This window comes from Loxodonta africana, chromosome 5 (assembly GCF_030014295.1).
Source record: "Loxodonta africana isolate mLoxAfr1 chromosome 5, mLoxAfr1.hap2, whole genome shotgun sequence".
NCBI classification, from domain to species: domain Eukaryota; kingdom Metazoa; phylum Chordata; class Mammalia; order Proboscidea; family Elephantidae; genus Loxodonta; species Loxodonta africana.
In genome coordinates this window covers 101,978,342-101,995,157 of record NC_087346.1, presented here as the reverse complement: position 1 = coordinate 101,995,157, position 16,816 = coordinate 101,978,342, and the positions used below count along the sequence as shown (strand labels likewise).

The 16,816-nt window shown below is 40.0% G+C and overlaps 1 protein-coding gene across 1 annotated transcript in view; it reads left to right on the top strand.

Moving 5' to 3' along the window:
* CRACD (capping protein inhibiting regulator of actin dynamics) overlaps nt 1-16,816 on the top strand; it is a 176,584-nt gene that overhangs the window by 93,484 nt on the left and 66,284 nt on the right. The window contains exon 2 of the mRNA XM_010595691.3: nt 13,909-14,080. The gene's annotated coding sequence lies outside the window, so the exon portion shown is untranslated. The remainder of the gene's footprint in view (nt 1-13,908; nt 14,081-16,816) is intronic.

Sequence of the window (16,816 nt, the reverse complement as noted above, 5' to 3'; positions counted from 1 at the left end):
TATTACACAGGTGCAGTGGGGTTTACCTATAACCTCCAAGCAAAAGCAGGATTCAAATGCAAAGCTGGGGGAATAGGGTGGAGCCCAACAAAGGAAATGATTTTTCAATACAACACTGTAGGGGAGGAAGCAAGGTAAAAAATACAGCACTATGGGGGCTCTGTCTCAAAATAGCACAGCCCTTGTGACATGCTGCCAGCTCATTAGTCATAATTGAAATGTACTGGAATTATGGGGTCCATTAAAAATGTGATAGCCACAGAGTACTTGTGCATCACAATGTACTTCTAGTAATATTTTTTAATTTATCAATGTCTTCTCAAAAATATTCAGATGTTCCAGAGCTAAGAAAAGAGTTGCAAAATTCCCCTTAAATTAGTAAAATTATAGGATTCAGACAATTGCTATATGAAAACCCTGGTGGCGTAGTGGGTAAGTCCTACAGCTATTAACCAAAAGGTTGGCAGTTCAAATCCACTAGGCACTCCTTGGAAACTCTATGGGACAGTTCTACTCTGTCCTGTAGGATCATCGTGAACCAGAATCAACTCAACGACAACTGGTTTGGTTTTACAGGTTTTGGTGTCCGAATATATGTCGTTTATTTGCATGTCTGAAATCAGCATTTGACCTAAAACATTAGTTTTATTTAACCAGGGAGGCCCAAAATGTTTCAGTCAACTCACTAATGTTTACTGTGCAGTGTGCTTCAGAGTTTAGGATGTGAAAGAGAGAGAGAGAGTGTGTGTGTGTGAATATATGGTACCTAAAGTTGTAAGGAGCACTGGTGGTATAGTGGTTCAAGTGCTTGGCTGCTAACTGAAAGGTTGGTGGTTCGAAGCCACCAGCTGTTCCATGGGAGAAAGATGTCTCAATCTGCTTTTGTAAAGATTACAACCTTGGAAACCCAATGGGGCAGTTCTACTCTGTTGTATAAGGTCGCTATGAATAGGAATCAACTTGGTGACAACGGGTTTCAACCAGTTATCCTTGAGTCGATTGTAACTCATGGCAACTCTGTATCAGAGTAGAACTGTGCTCCATAGGGTTCCCAATGGCTGATTTTTTCAGAAGTAGATCACCAGGCCTTTCTTCTGAGTTACCCTGAGGTGAACTCCAACTTCCAGTCTTTTGGTTAGCAGCCGAATGTGTAAACAATTTGCACCATGTACCTAAAGAAACTAAAAGATATTTGAAAGAAGTAATGAAGGCAGTGTTTCCCAGAGTATGTTCAGAGGAATGCTAGTTATGACAGATGCCCTAGAAAGCAAGTTTCCATAATCAAACAAATTTGGGAAGCACTGCATATTTATTCTCTGCCTCTTTTGGAGAACGATATTGATATCAGCATATTTAGACACTGAAAGGTCTCATTGTAAAAATATATACATACTTAATTTTATTTTAGGCGGATTCTCAAATGTACCAGCCTTGAATAAGAACGTGATAATGACTTATAGGGAAACCCTGGTGGCCTAGTGGTTAAGTGCTACGGCTGCTAACCAGGCTGCTAACCAAAGGATCGGCAGTTTAAATCCACCAGGCGCTCCTTGAAAACTCTATGCGGCAGTTGTACTCTGTCCTATAGGGTTGCTATGAGTTGGAATTGAGGGCACTGGGTTTGTTTTTTGGTTAATGACTTATATAGGAGCCCTGGTGGCATAGTGGTTAAAGCACTTGGCTGTTAACTGAAAGGTCAGCGGTTTGAACCCACCAGCCACACTGCAGGAGAAAGATGTGGCAGTCTTCTCCCATAAAGGTTATAGCCTTGGAAACTTTATCGGACAGTTCTATTCTGTCCTACAGGGTCACTATAAGTTGGAATCGACCTGTCGGCAGTGGGTTTTTAATGGCTCATAGAGCATGTTCTGAGAAACCCCAGACCAAGATATTTATGATATTTAAAATGAGCTATTATAGGGAATTTCTGCTTCTCATTTGGAAGCGTACCATATAAATCCAATGCAGAGGTATTGTATGCATATATTACTTTAGGTTTAGAAATGAAAATGTAAGAATTTCATCCTTATGACAAGTAGAAAATAAATCAGATTTACTCAGTGATTTTTAATTTTTAGAATCTTCTGTGTAAACTAGTAATTATGATGATACAGCCATCAAATGGTATGTAATTATGTCCATAAAATAATGGATAATGAGGACTTTTTTTAATGAAAAAAAAAACCCTTAAGTAATTACTGAATGATGAAAAGAATTCATTTCAATACTTATAAAAATTGTTGTCATCCCTAAAGCAGTATATATGCATGTATATAGGTTCTTCCATGTGAAAAATTATAACAGAAGAATGCTAAAATATTAAGAAAATGTGGCACCCACTGCCTCCCCTTCTGTAAATTCAGTCTCACTGCTTAAGATGGCAAATTTAAAAAAGAGGCTGGTAAACAGATGTTCCTTTCATAGCTAGCAGGAGATGATGGGATCAGGATTTGGGCCAAGTTCCTTTGTCTCTGGAGCCCACACACTTAACCCCTAACTAGAGCTGCATTCGGTTAAAAACAAATTTGATAACAGTGACATTGCTTCCTTCCCCACGACCTCTTCCTTCCTTCTTCTCAGTGCCCAAAACACCCCACAAAAGCAAATTTTGTGTTGTGAAATTCTAAAATGCAGTCTTGAATACTCTAGTGTTGGAGAATACTTTCCTAAACTATACCCCTTTTTATATGGCAGTTGTATCTTGGCATATTTCGCATTAACGCTGTAGAAGTGCTCCATTTTACTACACTGTTAAAATTGCTTTGGTCTTCTAGGCTCCATCTGTACAACAAAAATACTCACATTGAGCCACAGTTGGTGTAACATCAAGAAAACAACTGCTACTCATGACCATCTAATTAATTCAGTTGATTGCGTGGAGACAGACTGCTAATGCAGCCCCCCAAATCATAAATTGATCATAGAATAGTTTACTTAGTGAATATTTATAGATACATGCTCAAATTTTCCTAATGGTTATTGTGGCATAGGATAGCAAGTACATCATGAAATTTAGGTACTCGTTTTTTTGATGTGAGAGACCTTATATGAACTTTGAGAATAAAATTGAGGGATCAACTAAATGTAAGAGTAAACACCCTTCTGTGATTTATGAAATTTCATTCCCTATTAAAAAAAATTTTTTTTTTCTATTAATGCCATTTAATCAAGTCTTGCTGTCTAACTGTAAGGTGGACCTAAATGTAGTTGAGTCCTTTTATAAAGTTAGTCCTAGAAAATTAACCCATTGCCATGAGCAGTCAATAACAGTGATAAGAAAACCTAAACTTTTAAGTTTTATTTAAAATTTAAAGATGTTTCTGGTGGGAAATTTGTTTTTAATTTTGAAAATGAAGAAGAGGAAAATATTTTTTCAAAACTGAGGTATCACCAAAAATTAAGACTTTGGAGCAAACTTTCAAGAAAGCTTCAGTGTCCTGGGTCCTCCTTTGGAAAGGGATTCTTTTTTTTTTTTTTTGTAGTTGTAGTTGTACTTTAGATGAAGGTTTACAGAACAAGCTAGTTTCTTTTTAAACAGTTAGTATACATATTGTTTTATGACATTGTTTAATAACTCCACAACATGTCAACACTCTTCCTTCTCAACCTTGGGATCCATATTACTAGCTTTCCTGTTCCCCCGCCTTCTAGTCCCTGCCCCTGGGCTGGAGTGCCCCTTTACTTTCATTTTGTTTCATGGGCCTGTCCAGTTTTGGGCTGAAGGTGAACCTCAGGAATAACGTCATTATTGAGCTGAAAGGGTATCTGGGGGCCATACTCTCAGGGTTTCTTCAGTCTCTGTCATGCCAGCAAGCCTGGTCTTTTTGAGTTAGAATTTTGCCCTACATTTTTCTCCAGCTCTGTCTGGGACCCTCTTTTGTGATCCCTGTCAGAGCAGTCAGTGGTGGTAGCTAGGCACCATCTAGTTGTAGTGGACTCAGTCTGGTGGAGGCCGTGGTAGATGTGGCCCATTAGTCCTTTGGACTGATCTTTCCCTTGTATCTTTAATTTTCTTCATTCTTCCTTGCTCCTGAAGGGGTGAGACCACTGGACTATCCTAGATGGCTGCTCACAGGCTTTTTAGACCCCAGACACTATTCACCAAAGTAGAATGTAGTACATTTTCTTTATAAACTATGTTATGCCAGTTGAGCTAGATGTTCCCTGAGACCATGGTCCCCACAGCCCTCAACCCAGCAATTCAGTCCCTCAGGGAGTTTAGGTGTGTCTCTGGAACTTCCATGACCTTGCCTTGTTCAAGTCGTGTGGGCTTCCCCAGTATTGTGTACTGTCTTACCCTTCACCAGAGTTACCACTTATCTATTGTCTATTTAGTGTTTTTCCATCCCTACCCCTCTTCTCCCTCAAACCATCAAAGATTGTTTCTTTTTGTGTATAAACATTTTCATGAGTATTTACAGTAATGGTCTCATACAATATTTGTCTTTTTGTGATTGACTTATTTCACTCAGCATAATGTCCTCCAGATTCATCCATGTTATGACATGCTTCGCAGATTCATCATTGTTTTTTATCGTTGCGTAATACTCCACTGTGTGTATGTGCCACAGTTTGATTATCCTTTCATCCGTTGATGGGCATGTAGGTTGTTTCCATCTTTTTGCTGTTGTGAACGATGCTGCAGTGAACGTGGGTGTGCATATGTCTATTCGTGTGACAACTCTAATTTCTGTAGGACATATTCCTAGGAGTGAAATTGCTGGATCATATGGTATTACAGGAAACCCTGGTGGTGTGGTGGTTAAGTGCTACGGCTGCTAACCAAGAGGTCAGCAGTTTGAATCTGCCAGGTACTCCTTGGAAACTCTGTGGGGCAGTTCTACTCTGTCCTATAGTGTCGCTATCAGTCGGAATCTACTCGAAGGCAGCAGGTTTGGTTTTTTAGGTTTTTATTGTATTACTATTTCTAGTTTTCTAAGGAAGCGCCTTATTGTTTTCCAAAATGGTTGTATCATTTTGCATTCCCACCAGCAGTGCATAACAGTTCCCATCCCCCCGCAGCTCTCCAACATTAGTTATTTCCTGTTTTTTTGATTCATGCTAGTAATGCTGGGGTGAGATGGTACCTCATTGTGGGTTTTTTTATTTGTATTTCTTTAATGGCTAGTGATCTCAAGCATTTCCTCATGTGTCTGTTGGCCGCTTGAAAGTCTTCTTTGGTGAGGTGCCTGTTCATTTCCTTTGCCCATGTTTTAATTGGATTATTTATCCTTTTGTCATAGAGGTCCTGGATTTTCTTGTAGATTTTGGAAATTAGACCTTTGACTGATTTGTAAAAGCTAAAGCTTTTTCACAGTCTCTAGGTTCTCCTTTTACTCTTTTGGCGAAGTCTTTTGATGAGCCTAGGTGTTTAATTTTTAGAAGATCCCACTTATCTAGGTTATCTCCCAGAGTTTGTGTGTTGTTGGTTGTGATTTGTATCTTGTTAATGCCGAATATTAGGGCCTCTAGAGTTGATCCTATTTTTTCTTCTATGAACTTCATGGTTTTTGGCTTTATATTTAGGTCTTTGATCCATTTTGAGCTACTTTTTGTATATGGTGTGAGGTATGGGCCCTGTTTTTTTTTTTGCAGGTGGACATCCAGTTTGGCCAGCACCATTTGTTAAAAAGACTGTCTTTCCCCCAGTTGATGGACTTTGGGCCCTTGTTGAAGATCAGGTGACCATAGGTGGATGGACTTATATCTGGGTTCTCAATTCTGTTCCATTGGTCAGTGTACCTGTCATTGTACCCGTACCAGGCTGTTTTGTTTGTTTGTTTTGGGTTTTTTAATAATTTTTATTGTGCTTTAACTGAAAATTTACAAATCAAGTCAGTCTCTCACACAAAAACCCATATTCACCTTGCTACACACACCCAACTACTCTCCCTCTAATGAGACAGCCTGCTTTCTCCCACCACTCTATCTTTTCATGTCCTTTTCGCCAGCTTCTAATCCCCTCCACCCTCTCATCTCCACTCCAGGCAGGAGATGCCAACATAGTCTCAAGTGTCCACCTGATCCAAGAAGCTCACTCCTTACCAGCATCCCTCTCCAACCCATTGTCCAGTCCAATCCATGTCTGAAGAGTTGGCTTTGGGAATGGTTCCTGTTCTGGGCCAACAGAAGGTCTGGGGGCCATGACCACCGGGGTCCTTCCAGTCTCAGTCAGACCATTATATCTGGTCTTTTTATGAGAATTTGGGGTCTGCATGTCACTGCTCTCCTGCTCCCTCAGGGGTTCTCTGTTGTGTTCCCTGTCAGGACACTCATCGGTTGTAGCCGGGTACCATCTAGTTCTTCTGGTCTCAGGATGATGTAGTCTCTGGTTCATGTGGCCCTTTCTGTCTCTTGGGCTCATAATAGCCTTGTGTCCTTGGTGTTCTTCATTTTCCTTTGATCTGGGTGGGTTGAGACCAATTGATGCATCTTAGACGGCTGCTTGCTAGCGTTTAAGACCCCAGACGCCACTCTTCAAAGTGGGATGCAGAATGTTTCCTTAATAGATTTTATTATGCCAATTGACTTAGATGTCCCCTGAAACCATGGTCCCCAGACTTCTGCCCCTGCTACACTGGCCTTCGGAGCATTCAGTTTATTCAGGAAACTTCTTTGCTTTTGGTTTAGTCCAATTGTGCTGACCTCCCCTGTATTGTGTGCTGTCTTTCCCTTCACCTAAAGTAGTTCTTATCTACTATCTAATTAGTGAATGCCCCCTCCCACCCTCTTTCCCTCCTCCCTCTCGTAACCACAAAAGAATGTTTTCTTCTCAGTTTAAACTATTTCTCAAGGGCTTATAATAGTGGTGTTATACAATATTTGTCGTTTTGCAACTGACTAATTTCACTCAGCATAATGCCTTCCAGGTTCCTCCATGTTATGAAATGTTTCACAGATTCCTCACTGTTCTTTATCGATGCGTAGTGTTCCATTGTGTGAATATACCATAATTTATTTATCCATTCATCCAATGATGGGCACCTTGGTTTCTTCCACCTTTTTGCTATTGTAAACAGTGCTGCAATAAACATGGGTGTGCATATATCTGTTCGTGTAAAGGCTCTTATTTTATTTCCCTAGGATATATTCCGAGGAGTGGGATTGCTGGATTGTATGGTAGTTCTATTTCTAGCTTTTTAAGGAAGTGCCAAATTGATTTCCAAAGTGGTTGTACCATTTTATATTCCCACCAGCAGTGTATAAGTGTTCCAATCTCTCCACAGCCCCTCCACCATTTATTATTTTGTGTTTTTTTTTTTTTTTTGATTAATGACCAGGCTGTTTTGATTACCATAGCTGTTTAGGAGGCTCTGAGGTCAGGTAGTGTGAGTATTCCTACTTTATTCTTCTTCAGTAGTGCTTTACTTATCCAGGGCTTCTTCCCTTTCCATATAAAGTTAATGATAAGTTTTTCCATCTCTTTAAAGAATGTTGTTGGTATTTGGATCAACATTGCAATGTATTTTTAAATTGCTTTGGGTTGAATTGTCATTTTCACAATCTTGTGTCTACCTATCTATGAGCATGGTATGTTTTCCCATTTATGCAGATCTCTTTTGGTTTCTTGCAGTAGTGTTTTGTAGTTTTCTTTGTATAGGTGCTTTACATCCCTGTTTAGAATTATTCCTAAGTATTTTATTTTTTAGGGGATATTATAAATGGTATTGTTTTCCTGATTTCCTTTTCATTGTTCTCTTTATTGGTGTATAGGAATCCAACTGATTTTTGTGTGTTTACCTTGTATCCTGCTGCTCTGCTGAATCTTTCTATTAGTTCCAGTAGTTTTCTCATGGAGTCATTTGGGTTTTCTATGTATAGTATCATATCATCCTCAAATAAGGACAGTTTAATTTCTTCATAACCAATTCGGATGCCCTTTATTTCTTTTTCTTGCCTTATTGATCTAGCTAGAACTTCCAGCACAATGTTATAGAGGAGTGGTGATAAAGGGCATCCTTGTCTTGTTCCTGTTCTCAAGGGGAATGTTTTCAGCCTCCCTCCATTGAGAATGATGTTGGCCTTTGGTTTTGCATAGATGGTCTTTATTATGTTAAGAAATTTCACTTCTATACCTATTTTATTAAGAGTTTTTATCAGGAATGGGTGTTGGACTTTGTCGAATGCCTTTTCTGCACCAATTAAGATGATTCTGTGATTCTTTTCTTTCCTTTTATTTTTGTGGTGGATTATGTTGATTGATTTTTTAATGTTGAACCATCCTTGCATACTTGGTATGAATCCTACTTGGTTGTGGTATATTAGTTCTTTGATACACTGCTGAATTTTGTTGGGTAGAATTTTGTTGAGAATTTTTGCATCTGTATTCATAAGAGATATTGATCTGTAATTTTCTTTTTTTGTGGTGTCTTTGCCTAGTTTTGGTACCCGGATTATGCTGGCTTCATAGAATGAATTCGGCAGTATCAGTTCCTTTTCTAAGTTCTGAAATAGTTTGAGTAGTAATGGCATAAGCTCTGCTCTGAATGTTTGGTAGAATTCTCCAGTGAAGCCATCTGGGCCAGGGCTTTTTTTAATTGGGAGTTTTTTTTTTTATCACCTTTCAATCTCTTGTTATGGGTCTGTTCAGATTTTCAACATCATTTTGTGTTAGTTTGGGTAGGTATGTGTTTCTAGAAATTTGTCCATTTGCTCTAGGTTTTGAAATTTGATGAAGTAGTTTTTCATAATACTCTGTTATGATCCTTTTTATTTCAGTTGGGTCTGTTGTTATGTCCCCATTTCATGTCTTATTTGGGCTATTTGCATCCTCTTGTGTTTTTATTTTGTCAGTTTGGCCAGTGGTTTATCGATTTTGTTGATTCTTTCAAAGAACCAACTTTTGGTTTTGTTGATTCTTTCTATTGTTTTCCTATTCTCTATTTCATTTATTTCTGCTCTGATCTTTATTTTTTCCTTTCTTCTGGTGGCTGTGGGCTTCTTTTCCTGTTCTTTCTATTTGTTCAAGTTGTGTAGCTAATGTTTTGACTTTGTCCATTTCTTCTTTTTTGATGTGTGCATCTATTGCTATAAATTGACCTCTGAGCACTGCCTTTGCTGTGTCCCAAAGATTTTGGTATGGTGTGTTTGCATTCTCATTCAATTCCAGGAATTTTTTTATTCCCTCTCTGATTTCTTCTGTTACCAGTGGTTTTTAAGCAGAGTGTTATTCAGTTTCCATGTAATTCATTTTTTTTCCTTGCTCTTCCTGTTAATTTCTGCTTTGATGGTGTTGTGGTCAGAGAAGATACTTTGTATTATCTCACTGTTTTGGATTTTGTTGAGGGTTGCTCTGTGACCTAAGATGTGGTCTATTCTGGAGAACATTCCATGTGTGTTGGAAAAGAATGTCTAGTTTGCAGCCATTGGGTAGAGTGTTTTGTCTATGTCTATGAGATGAAGTTGGCTGATTGTGCCTTTGAACTTTTCAGTATCTTTGTTAAGTTTGTTTTTGGGAGTTCTGTCCTTTACCAAGAGTGGTGTGTTAAAGTCTCCTACTATTACTGTGGAACTGTGAACTTCTCCTTTCAATGCTGTTAGGGCTTGTTTTATGTGTTTTGGAGCCCTGGGTGCATAGATGTTTATTATGGTTAAGTCTTAGAGGTGGATTGTCCCTTGTAATCATTATATAGCACCCTGTTTGTCTTTTATGGTGGATTTTGTTTCAAAGTCTATTTTATCTGAGATTAGTATTGCCACTCCTATTCTTTTTTGGTAGTTATTTGCTTGATATATTTTTTTTCCTCCTTTGATTTTTGATACATTTTGATTTTGATTTAATACATCTGTGTTACTAAGGTGTGTCTTTTGTAGACAACATATTGATGGGTCCTGTTTTTTCTGTCTCTTTATGGGTTTTTGGTTAGGCCATTTACATTCAGTGTGATTGTTGATAGGTGTGAGTTTATTGCTGTCATTTTATGATGCTCTTTTTTTGTGGTGCTGATGTTTTCTTTGTTCCTCTTACTCTCTGCTGAATTCCTTTTGTTTGTGGATCTCTTTTTCATTTCTTTTGTCTTTGTAGATTTTGTTTTTATTGAGAGTTTATGTTTTTCTTTATTTTGATGAGTAGATCCATTACCTTTCTTCGTGGTTACCTTGAAATTTACCCCTATTTTCCTAGGGTTGAGCCAGTCTATTATTATTTGGTATTGCCTTGCCTTCTGGAGAGGGATTCTTATGTTTAGGACTTAAAATCTTTTTTATTCATGGTACGGAGTATCATTGGTTGTTGCATGGAGAATTCAGGTAAGTTTTACTGTTCTTTAGCTTCCTGATAATCACTAAGGCATTGCTGAAGCAGCGTTCCTCTGTAATTTATGGAAAGTGCTGTATCTGACGTTTGGACTTTGACACATCTTTCAGGATAATATATGTGTACTCATTGCAGAGACATATCTACAGAAGATAGTGCGTATGGCAATTAGTTTTAAATCGCTGGATGATCTCTCACAGCTGGTGATGAAAACTTCGATGGCCAGTAGAAACTGCTCATTGGCGGCCCTCCCCTCCCCCCAGGCCGCACCCAGGGCACTTGACATACATCCATACCTTAGATACGCCTCTTTTAACTCGTGCCAAGTTATTGCTCATATAATATACAGTCCTGTGCAGCACAAAGTGTTAGACCAGCAGTGTCACATGCAATCTTAAAATAGACCAGCTTATATAAATGGGTAGCCTGAAGAAAGCTGTTTTGTGCTTGCAGAAGCCCACCCAGTTCCATGTCCCAGCATCCTCCCCAAGGCTTTTTCCTTCCCTCCTGTGTGTATTCAACTTCTTCCAGGTTCTGCTCATTTCCTATTTCCCCCAACAATATGGCCGATGCAGCAAATATTTTATATGGTGGCTGGGACCATTCTGAGCACTGAGGTAATACGAGGGAACTAATCAACCTCCTTAGCTTAGCGCATGACCAAGTCACGCATTAGCTAAATACACAAGTAATTTGTCCAAGAATCTGTGATTTAACTTGTATTTAATTATAGTTAACTCCCTTGGCTCCTGCTCAACTAAGACTAAGAATTTAGGGTTAGGTATTTCTGCAGTGGGAAAAAGGCAATTAGTATAAAGGAAGAATTTTACCTTGGAAATAAGTGAAAAATAGCACAAATCACTATTTCACCATTTGCTATGATGCTGCCAAACCTAGAAATCTGGTGTCATTTACATACTTTTGTCTCTGCAGTCACACAGAAAGTTTTAACTTATTTTATCAGTCAGTGCAAAAGACCAGTTATAGCAACATAAAGATATCTGTGGTATCTTAATAGAATTTTTTTAAGTGGGCAAATTAACTTATTTTACGTAAGTTCTTTCAACACTTGTTTTTAACAGTCATTGATTGTCATTAAAAACTCCTGCTTATAACTTTTAAAAATCATCCCCTAGAAATTTTACTCATGGGAACTGATAGTAGATGTCATGAAAATCTCTGGCCTCTCTTCACTCCTAAACAAGTAACCATTCAAAACAAACCCTCCAAGTTTCTGTTTCCATGACTTTTAAATGATGTTATCTCAGTTGTATTGCATGCTTCCTTGACTTTTGAAAAAATACACAGTGAAAATAATTTGACTTTTTTGAGGCCTACATGCCTAGTAGGAGCCCTGGTGGGACAGTGGTTAAGCACTTGGCTGCTAGCAGAAAGGTAAGTGGTTTGAACCCACCAGCAGCTCCGCGAGAGAAAAGACCTGGAATCTGCTCCTGTAAAGATTACAGCTTAGGAGTCTTTATTCTATGGGGCAGTTCTACTCTGTTCTATAGAGTCACTGTAAGTTGAAGGCACCCAACAACATGCCTGGCACAATGCAGTATGTATAGGAGGCATTTGATGTGTTATCAGCACCCTTTCCTTTTCAGTACCATATAATACAGCATTGTCTCAGGGGACTGCTGAAGTTTGAAGGTCTGTTTGCACCTATACTAACAATCCCAGATGTTTACTTTTTGTAACGGGCAGTTATTCTGTCTGCTTCCTCACAACCTTACTCCACTGCTTAGGGAGGAGTGGTATGAACCACTTCTTCCTCACTTCAATTTTTATTTTTTCATCAATTCTCAGTAAGGGCAGAACTGAAGACAGCCAGAAGAAATGAGATGACTAGCTTGTTACATCATCAACCTCATTTTTTATGGAGATCCCTCAGGCACCCACCTGCTCATCTGGGAGTTGGTGCTTCTATGTTTTGTGCAGGTATTTTTCCATGCACATTGTCAGCTTTCATCTTTCCTTCTCCCTAACAGCTCCTGACTCCAACTTCAAAAGTATGTTTCCCACCACATAGGCAAGTTATTTAATCTCTCTGCCTCAAGTTCCTCATCTGTAAAATGGGAGTGTTAGTAGTGTCTACCTCATAGGGTTGTGGTGAGGATTAACTTGAGTTAATATTCATAAAGTTCTTGGCACGTACACCACAAAACCAGTTACCATCGAGTTGATTCCAACTCATGGCACCCCCATGTTTTGCAGAGTGGAACTGCACTCCATAGAGTTTTCATGGTTGTAATCTTTTGGAAGCAAATCACCAGGCCTTTCTTCTGAAGTGCCTCTGGGTAGAGGTGAACTGCCAACCTTTTGGTTAATAGCCAAGAACTTACCCATTTGTGCCACCCAGGGACTCCTTGGTAGATTGAAAAAAGAAGAAGAAGGAAAAACCTGTTGCCATTGAGTCAATTCCTACTCATGTATTACAGAGTAGCACTGCTCCATAGGGTTTTCTGGGCTGTAATTTTTACAGAAGCAGAACACCAGGCCTTTCTTCTGTAGCACCAGTAGGTGGGTTCAAATGGCCTATCTTTAGGTTAGTAGAAAAGCACAAATCGTTTGCACCACCCAGGGACCTTCTCTTGGTACATACTTACCCATTGCCATCAGGTTGATTCTGACTCATAGCGACCCTATAGGACAGAGTAGAACTGCCCCATAGGGTTTCCGAGGAGTGGCTGATGGATTCGAACTGTTGACCTTTTGGTTAGCAGCCAAGCCCTTAACCATTATATCACCAAGGCTCCTGGGACATGGTAAAGGTTAAATAATTTTTAAAAAGGAGCAGGGTGTATCTGGCCCATTGGATAAGTGACTCTTCAAGCTTCTTGAAGAAAAAGAAAAGATCCAAGAAGATGCTTCTTGCACTAGAGGGTGATTATATACCCTTTTCCAAGGTAGGAGTGGAATGATCTGAAGGAATTTATATCTGAAGCAGCAGAAGTGAAAGGTATTGCCTAAAATCTAAAGAAAATGCTGGCAGTGAGCCTAGATCCTGACTAGATGAAGCAATATATGGCAGGGTGTTCATAGCAACTCCTTTGGAGCTTTTCGATGTAGATTTTAAAAGGAGACAAGAGAAATAAACTGGCAATATATGGGCATGGAGGGAATTGGGGCCAAAGCTTATGCCAAGAGTTAGCGGTTATCTTCTGTATTTAATAAAGGCTAAACAAAAGGATTCTCAAAGAGGATATATATTTTTATGTTTTGTTTTTTTTAACACCTGTCTGACTTGCGTCTTTTTCTCAGTTTCTTCCGTGAAGAAGGGCATTGGCCGCCTGCTTTGTTAAAGAAAGCAGGCGCCACCTTTGTGCAGCATGTGCAAGGCAGGGGGGCTGGGGGGCCTGTGCTGACCACCATGAGGCATGGAACTTCTTTGTTTTTCTACCCAGACATTTCTTTGGAGCCTGGGGACAGAAGACTCACTGTGCCCTTGGTTTGTATTCTGCCTGACGGGACATGGGTGGCATCGGTGCTGGCCCTGGCGTCCCCAGCTCGGGGCTTGGTCGCTCATTCTGGCTAATAGCTGCCCTTTGCCCCGGCTGCCTTGGTCTGAGGCAACTCAGCTGTAATTTGCTCTTAGGCTGTAAGGTGCAGCCCTGTCAAACTGCAGCGTATGTTTATCTTGTAATTCGCAGACAAGAAGAAGGGAGGCAAATTTCAGCCTTTTAAGAAGTTGTTTGGCAAAAGGAAAAAGAAAGGCACTTCATTGCCCCGGGAGGAATCAGTGGGGAAGAAGAGTTACTCTCAGCAGAGTGTCACCAATGGGACCTTCTCTTCGGATGAGGAAACCCTAGAGGACAATCTAAGGTAATAACTTACACTTTCCTTCCAGATCTTTAGCGGAGTCCCAGGGCGGGGAATCGGATCCCAAAGTAGAGAGGTGCTGTTTTTGGTTTTCCATTGGCAGGAGAGGAATCACAAATGTGTTGCATCTCTAAAAGGTGGAAGACCTGGGACATGCTAGTGGCAATTGGTGCATTTTGTGTGGAGGGTCACCTTGGGGAGTTAGTAGGAGTCTGACCTCATTTTCCGGAAGAGCAGAGGGATCCAAATGCCAGCAGCAGACTGGCTTGGCTCCACAAGTTTCCTGGGATTGAAGACTGCTTCCCCATGTCCCATTGCTTGGCAAAGAGGAAAGGCAGTCACAGACTAGCTTTTACAGCCTGTGTCGAGGAAGCAGAGTGCTCAAGCACAAGGTGGTGTCCCATCGCTGGTATCAAAATTCTTAGGGCCCAGTTCATACTCCTGGCCATCTCTAACAACTTCTGGAACCTGTCTGTGGTGGAGCTTCTCATGTTGGCCCCTTGTTTCTATGCTTTTTCTTTTTTTCCTTCTTAGAGCTTAGGCACTAAATCTGGCTGTATGTGTTAAGAACTCAGAAAGGCAGGGTCAGGAGGTACTTTCTTAACTGAGCGCTGGGAATTGAAGTCTGCATCAGAGATGGCTAAGCTTTGATGCTGACAACTTAAAAATCAGCTCCTCTGAGAAGGCTTTTCCTGCTACTGCATCTGATTTCTGTGCCCTTGCCTGTGTTCCCATAGGGCTGTGTGCCTGGTTCTGGCAAAGGACTTGTCACTTCCGTTGGAAATTAGCGATTTACTTATCTGTCTCTCTCACTAGACTGTCAGTCCCGTGCACTGAGAGGCCAGGTTTCATTCAGCCTTGTATTAGGCGTTCAAAAAATGTTCCCTATGGATGAGTAGCCCTGTATAAGTTACCTTCATCCATGCTGAAAGAAGAGATGATACAACCTGTGGTATCCATGCTGTGTTTCCAGGACAAAGACAAAAACATTCCCCAATGTGTGTGTCAGGAAGTAAATTCTAATAGACATCACTGGTGTGCCACAATTACAAAATCCTCAGGCAAGCAGCACACGTTAAGCTTCACAGTGCTCACTGACAACGGTTTGTTAGTCCTAACCAATACTGACCCTTTTCTAGACAGGCCTCTATTTGTTTCCCGTTGTCTTTATCCTTTAGGGTAAGAGCGAGATCAGATTTAACTGAAGGGAAGAGTTTAACTGAAAGGAGAACACAGCCAGCACTGAACAAACCAGCTTTAGAAATGTCTGTACTAACATATCGTTGCGTGTTGTCCAGTATGAATCAGTTTCGATTTCACTTCAGTTTCTTCAATTGTAAAGTAGGACTATGAACAGTATCCGAATGAGGTACAGCTACTAAAAAGTGACCAAGTAGCAGTTTAATCCACCGCCCGTCTCTCAGTTTGTCGTACCGTGGTGGCTTGCATGTTGCTGTGATGCTGGAAGCTATGCCACCTGTATTTCAGAAACCAGCAGGGTCACCCATGGTGGACAGGCTTTATTGGAGCTTCCAGATTAAGACAGATTTGGAAAAACTGCCTGTGCATGTTCTTGTCAAGTCGCTTCCGACTCATAGCGACCCTATAGAACTGAGTAGAACTGCCCCATAGAGTTTCCAAGGAGCCCCTGGTAGATTTGAATTGCCGACCTTTTGATCAGCAGCTGTAGCACTTAGCCACTACACCACCAGGGTTTCCAGGAAAGACTAGGTACATAAAATATTGTCCAAGGCTTTGACTCACTTACGTTAGATGCATCATCAAGAGGGACCAATCACTGGAGAAGGAAATCATGTTTGATAAAGTAGAGGATGGCCAGCAAAGGGGAGGGAAACCCTCCATGAGGTGGATTGACACAATGGCCACAACAGTGGACTCAAACGTAGCAACAATTGTGAAGATGGCACGGAACCAGGCGATGTTTTGTTCTGTTATGCATAAGGTCACCATGAGTTGGAGGTGATTCTACAGCAACTAACAACAACAGCAGCATTTTAATGCAAAATTAGATCAAGTCTGGAAAGGACAGTCGTGTGAAAACACAACCCATCCTTTTTATATTAGGTTGTGCTTTTGCCAAGTCCCTGATTTCTTCTTGAATCATGTCGGACTCACAGAGGAGCAAGGACCCCGGTGGTTCTTTTTTCATTTAAGACCTATTCCGTTTATATCTTGGGGTTTCTTTAAGGTTTTAAGTTTTACAAAGCCTTGGAAAGTTCTATATTGGAGCAAACACTGCATTTCTAGAAAATATCGTAATGTCACCTGTTCTCATTTTTGACCTTTGTTTATAAACCTACGTTTATGAGACATACACTGTATTTGAATTATACAACATTTGTCTTTATAACAAACTTAGCTCATAAAGAAGATTAGAAGAATAAGCTTTGGACTATGAGTTTAAAAATGTTTTCTTAAACATTTTAAACTTTAAGATAGAAATATTTTAAAGTAGAAACAATTTGAAAATGTGTATTTCCATTTTTTCCTTGGAAATTGACAACTGCAAAATGATTCCACCCACAAAGTAAATATTGCATGCATTGCTTACAGTTTAGTGGAACTACTAATGATTAGCCCTGCCTCCAGATGGGAGACAATGAAAAATGTTTTTTCCAAAAATTCTTATTTTCACTTTATTGTTCAGTTAATAAACATGTTACTTTACGTTGTGTAATTATTCAAAAATTTTCCATACATTTTATTTACTATCTCCAA